At 47.9% G+C, this 6,000-nt stretch overlaps 1 protein-coding gene across 1 annotated transcript in view; it reads left to right on the top strand.

Moving 5' to 3' along the window:
* Positions 1-6,000, top strand: part of LOC108824483 (uncharacterized methyltransferase At1g78140, chloroplastic) — a 39,021-nt gene that overhangs the window by 30,876 nt on the left and 2,145 nt on the right. The window lies entirely within an intron of this gene.

Here is a 6,000-nt window from a genome sequence, read left to right as displayed (position 1 = left end):
GCAGCTCAGCAGGTTCCGCAGGGTCCTCAGATTCATGTGCAGCAGGGTCCGCATTTCATATGCAGCAGGTTCCCGCCAGTTCAGGTTCAGCATGATCATCAGGTTCCAGCTCAGCAGGCCCCAGCGCCACAGTATCCGCAGGTTTCCTATTCAGCCAGTTCCAGGGGGTCTTCCAAGTTCCACCGCCGCCGCCTGCTTTTCCAGTGGCATGTACCTGAGCGTTGATGAGACATTTATCAGTCGGGTGTTGTCACAGATGAAGTATGTGAACTTGGAGCATTTCAGTGGTACCACGGACCCTACACTTGCTCACGATTTGGAGGCACAGTTTGGATAAGTGTTGAACACTATCTCATGCCCACCAAGGCACAAGCTTAGGATTGCTGAGTTGTATTTGCGCGGAGATGCAGCAGCTATGTGGATGGAGTGCGAGTGATGCACCGTGGCGAGATGACTTATGATGATTTCTTGTATGCATTCAACAGAAGTATTTCCAAGAGAAGCTTGGATGAGAAGAAGAATGATTTTGAGAGTTTGAGGCAGGGTGGAAAGTCTGTGAGAGAGTATGAGCACGAGTTTCGCCAGCTTCACCGATTTGCGGGTAATGGTATGGATGAGGAGGATCTGATCAGGAGGTTCTTAAAGGGGATGCGAGTGGAACTTCGCGGTAGGTTGCAGTATGGCCACCTATACCAGTTTGGAGGATCTGGTAGAGAAAACAGTTGTGCAGGAGAAATGTATGGCAGAGGAGCAGAAGTACTCCAGGGCAGTTCAGCCTAAGTCCGGAGGATCTTCTTCCTCTCAGAAGAGGACTTGGGAGCAGACCGGGACACCTCGTTGTGGGCGTTGTCGTCGCCATCATTTTGGAGAATGTTTCCAGTGTTCTAACTGTGGTCTGTTGGGACATCTTTTGAGGGATTGTAGGAGACCTCCGCGCGCTCAGGTTGGGAGCGCCAACAGCACCAGTAGCCGCTAACAGGAACTGTTACGGGTGTAACCAGCCAGGTCACATATTCAGAGATTGTCCGAGGAGGGGCAATGTGGCACTTCCACCGCCACCAAAGCGTTTAGCCATCGCTCCACGTGTGTTTACGGTTGGAGAAGCAGAGGGAGCCGAGCCGATAGCGGGTATGCATCCTTATCATACTTGTTATGTTTGTGTACTATTGGATTCATGAATATCATTTGTAGTTAGTAAAAAAAATCTCGTGTAGGATTGGTTTCGGTTGGAGGTGAGCCCGCTCACACCTTATTTGACACGGAGCTTCTCACAGTTTTGTGACTCCGCGCTTTGCTAAGTGTTGGTCTTTTCGAGGAGTCTTCGTGCAGAAGGCTAAGCAGATTCAGACTGCCGGTTCAGAGAAGTTGGGAGCAATCGGTATTCATCACGACGTACCAGTTACACTTGGAGGAGTTGAGTTTCTCGGAGACTTGACAGAGATGGAGCTGAGTTTCTACGATGTCATACTTGGGATGGATTGGCTATCACGACATAGAGTTGTATTGGATTGTCCGGATGCAAGAGTTAATATCCCTAGAGCTGAAGGGAGAATCGTTTTCCAGGGGACTCGGGCACACCAGGGAATTTCTATTGTCTCCATGTTGCGTGCAGAGGAATTGTTGGAGAATGGAGCAGAGGGATTTTGGCGACCATTTCGATGGACAGGATGATGATCAGCTCGAGCTACAGAATATTCCAGTGGTTGCCGAGTATGCAGATGTTTTTGAGGCTTTAAAGGGCCACCACCAGCTAGAAGTGATTCTTGCAATTGAGGTGAAACCAGGGGCAGCACCAGTTTCACGAGCCTCTTACCGTTTAGCTCCCCGCAGAGATGGCTGAGTTGAAGAAGCAGTTGGAGGAACTATTAGATAAAGGTTTTATCAGGCCGAGCACTTCACCGTGGGGAGCACCTTTTGTTTGTGAAGAAGAAAGATGGAAGTTTCAGGCTTTGTATCGACTACAGAGGTTTGAACAAAGTCACCATCAAGAATAGGTATCCGCTTCCGCGTATCGACGAGTTGTTGGACCAGTTGCAAGGAGCTTCATGGTTTTCTAAGATTGATCTAGCATCAGGATACCATCAGATTGCCATAGCAGAGGGAGATGTAAGGAAGACGGCCTTTTCGTACACGCTACGGGACATTATGAGTTTGTGGTGATGCCATTTGGGTTGACGAACGCACCAGCAGCATTCATGAAGCTAATGAATGACGTATTCCGCGAGCATTTGGATAAGTGTGTGATCGTTTTCATCGACGATATCTTGGTTTATTCTCTCGGAGAGAGAAGAGCACGCTGAGCATTTACGGATTGTGTTGGAGAAGCTTAGAGAGCATCAGTTGTTTGCTAAGTTGAGTAAGTGCAGCTTCTGGCAGAGGAAGATTGGATTTCTTGGTCATGTAGTTTCAGAAGAAGGAGTTGCGGTAGATCCAGAAAAGATTAAAGCTATTTCAGAGTGGCCGACACCTAAGAGTGCGACGGAGATCCGCAGTTTTCTCGGTTTGGCAGGATACTACAGGAATTTCGTCAAGAGTTTTGCTAGCATTGCAAAGCCAATGACAAAGTTAACGGGCAAGGACGTCAAGTTTGATTGGACAGATGGGTGCTCGGAGAGCTTTGCTGAGTTGAAGCGACAACTGACTCAGACACCAGTTTTGGTACTCCCGAGGCCAGGGATACCATATGAGGTTTACACTGATGCATCATGCACTGGATTGGGATGTGTATTGATGCAGGAGGGCAAGGTCATTGCATATGCATCACGTCAGTTGAGGCCTCACGAGGCTAATTATCCTACGCACGATTTAGAGTTAGCGGCAGTTGTCTTTGCGTTGAAGATTTGGAGGTCGTATTTGTATGGAGAGAAGGTGAAGATCTTCACAGACCACAAGAGCCTGAAGTACATTTTTACTCAGACGGATTTGAATTTGAGGCAGCGTAGATGGGTGGAGTTGTTAGCAGATTACAACTTGGAGATCGCTTATCATCCGGGAAAAGCTAATCAGGTAGCAGATGCCTTGAGTAGGCGCAGGAGCGATGTTTCACGAACCAAAGAGGTTCAGGAGTGTATGGGACACTTGCTAGTCTGAGATTATGCGCCACTACCGTAGATGGAGAGTCAGTTGCCTCGAGTCTGTAGAGCAGGCAGAATTGCTATGGAGGATACGCAAAGCTCAGGATGTCGATAAGGCTTTGTGTAAGCAGATTGAGATTGAGAGTATTGGATATCACACAGCGTCGAGCGGGATGTTCATGTACCGGAACCGAGTTTGTGTGCCCAATGATGAGCTGTTAAGAAAGGAAATCTTACAGCAAGCACATCACTCGCGTTTTTCTATTCATCCGGGGAACACCAAGATGTACCGGGATCTGAAGCGTTACTACCATTGGCCTGGTATGAAGAGGGATGTTGCTACATTTGTATCGCAGTGTCAGACTTGTCAGATGGTTAAGGCTGAGCACCAGGTTCCTAGTGGGTTATTGCAAAACCTGCCATTGCCGGAGTGGAAATGGGATATGGTGACTATGGATTTTGTATTGGGATTACCGACTACTTCAGGAGGAAGAATGCCATATGGGTAATTGTGGACAGACTTACCAAGTCAGCCATTTCTTAGCGATTAAGACGACCGACGGAGCGAGTCAGTTGGCGCAGATTTACATCGATGAGATTGTGAGATTGCATGGAGTTCCCGTGAGCATTGTATCGGATCGAGACGTAAAGTTTTCATCTATATTCTGGAAAGCCTTTCAGAAGGCACTTGGGACAAAGGTCCATATGAGCACAGCTTATCATCCGCAGACCGACGGTCAGTCAGAGAGGACTATTCAGACCTTAGAGGATATGTTGAGAGCTTGCGTTTTGGATTGGAAAGGAAGTTGGGCAAAGTATTTGCCTTTAGCGGAGTTTGCCTACAACAACAGTTATCACTCGAGCATTAAGATGGCACCGTATGAGGCTCTTTACGGTAGGCCTTGTCGCACACCACTTTGTTGGACAGAAGTGGGGGAACGACGTGAGATTGAACCAGCAATGGTTCAAGAGACGGTAGAGCAGGTGAGATGCTCAAGAGTCGGCTTAAGGAAGCACATGACCGTCAGAAGAGTTACGCAGATAAGCGGCGTAAAGATTTGGAGTTCCAGGTTGCGCGCTGGTATACCTGAAAATGAGAACATTTCAGGGAGGATCTAAGACTCGGAAGCTGAAGAAGCTTAAACCGAGATACATGGGACCATATCCTATTTTGGAGCGGATTGGAGCAGTTGCTTACAAATTGGATTTATCGGCAGAGTTATCTGACTTCCACGATGTGTTTCATGTTTCCGTTTTGAGAAAAGTTGTTAGAGAGCCAGAGCTCATTTTGCAGCAGCCACCAAGTGATCTTGGCAAGAATTTATGTGCGCCTTGTCAGCCAGTGGAGATTTTGGATCGCCAAGTGAAAGCAGTTAAGGGAATGATGACCATGTTGGTCAAGGTTCGTTGGGAGAGAGATGGGATTCGAGAAGAGACATGGGAGTCTGAGCCTCAGATGAGGATTGATTATCCAGAGCTGTTTCAGGATGGTGTTGGACAGTCAGCGGACGACTCGAATTCGAGGACGAATTCTTTATTAGTGTGGGGAGAATTGTAACGACCCGATTTCGGCCACAGAGTTCGTTAGCATGCTAACGCCATGCACTCACCCAAAGGTCTAATATTTTCCTATAAATACCAGCTCATCTACTTTGTTTTCTCCACCAAGTTATCAAGAAAAGTTTTAGAGAGAGAGATAGTGAGTGGAGTTGTGATCCTTTTGCAGAGAGAGAGTCGCCTGAGGTCGTCGCCGAGCCACCGTGTCCAGTGATCTCGTCCAGCCAGTCACCACCGTTAATCCCCTTAGGTAACCACCGGAAACCCCTTGCATTTTAGGTTTAGTTTCGGCCGTTTTAGTAAATCAACCATAACTCCCTAACCGTTGCGAATTTCTTGCATGCAAGACCACCATCGCGTTCCTCTCGTCGAGACGAATCCGTAGACACCAGAATCGCCGCAATCGGAGCTCAGACGAAGCCGTACGCGCCTCCGGAAGTTGGGTCGTCGTCACGCGTGTCGTCCACGCGCCGCCGCCGGAAATCGCCTCCGCCGCCGGCCACCGCCGTTCTCCGCCGCCGGCCACCGTCGTCCTCCGCCGCCGCTCCGCCGTCCTCCGCCGGTAAGCCACCGCCGCCCTCCGCCGTCGCCGCCGTTGACCGCCACCGGTGACTCGCCGGCGACTCGGCCAACTCGGCTGAGTCGACCCGGTGAGTCAACTCGGTGACTCGGTTAACCGGTCGGTTTGATCGGTTTAAATCAATTACGATTTGGTTAGGGTTGGTTAGAGTAAACCGGGGGTTAAAATCAATTGAAATTCGGTTAGGGTAAACCATCGTTAAAATCAATTGAAATTCGGTTAGGGTAAACCATCGGTTAAAATCAATTGAATTTCGGTTAGGGAAACCGTTGGTTAAAATCAATTTGAAATCGGTTAAGGAAAACCAATTGGTTAAATCAAATTGATTTCTGGTCAAGGGTTGACCGGGTTGACCTTTGACCAGCGGGTTGACTTTTCCGTAGACTTTGACCAGACCCGTTTTGAGTCGTTCGAAAGGCGTTTTGACTCGAATTTTCGCCGTGGTTTCAGATTTGGAGTCTATTTGAGCAGCTGGAGTTCATAGATACCACTTCTCTTCATTTGCTAAGGTGAGGGTCTATTCCGTAAATCCCGTACCAGTATAGAATTCTTCCTATCGTAGTGTAGTCTCGAAACATGATATGTCTGTGTGAATTGAGTCTAATTGATTGTCTTGTTTGTTTATTATTATTGATTGTTAAACCGGAAATAGGATAATAGAGGATTCAACGATTGAGTGAATTGTTTGATGCTAAGAATTGTTATACATATGTAAATATATATATAAGCGAGTCCATGTGTGGAGATTGGCGGGGGTACAGAGACGTTTGTACTTACGACGCCTATGAT

Source organism: Raphanus sativus, chromosome 9 (genome assembly GCF_000801105.2).
Source record: "Raphanus sativus cultivar WK10039 chromosome 9, ASM80110v3, whole genome shotgun sequence".
Classification (NCBI taxonomy): Eukaryota; Viridiplantae; Streptophyta; class Magnoliopsida; order Brassicales; family Brassicaceae; genus Raphanus; species Raphanus sativus.
The sequence above is the reverse complement of the archived record's forward strand: the minus strand, read 5'-3'. Positions and strand labels throughout refer to the sequence as shown.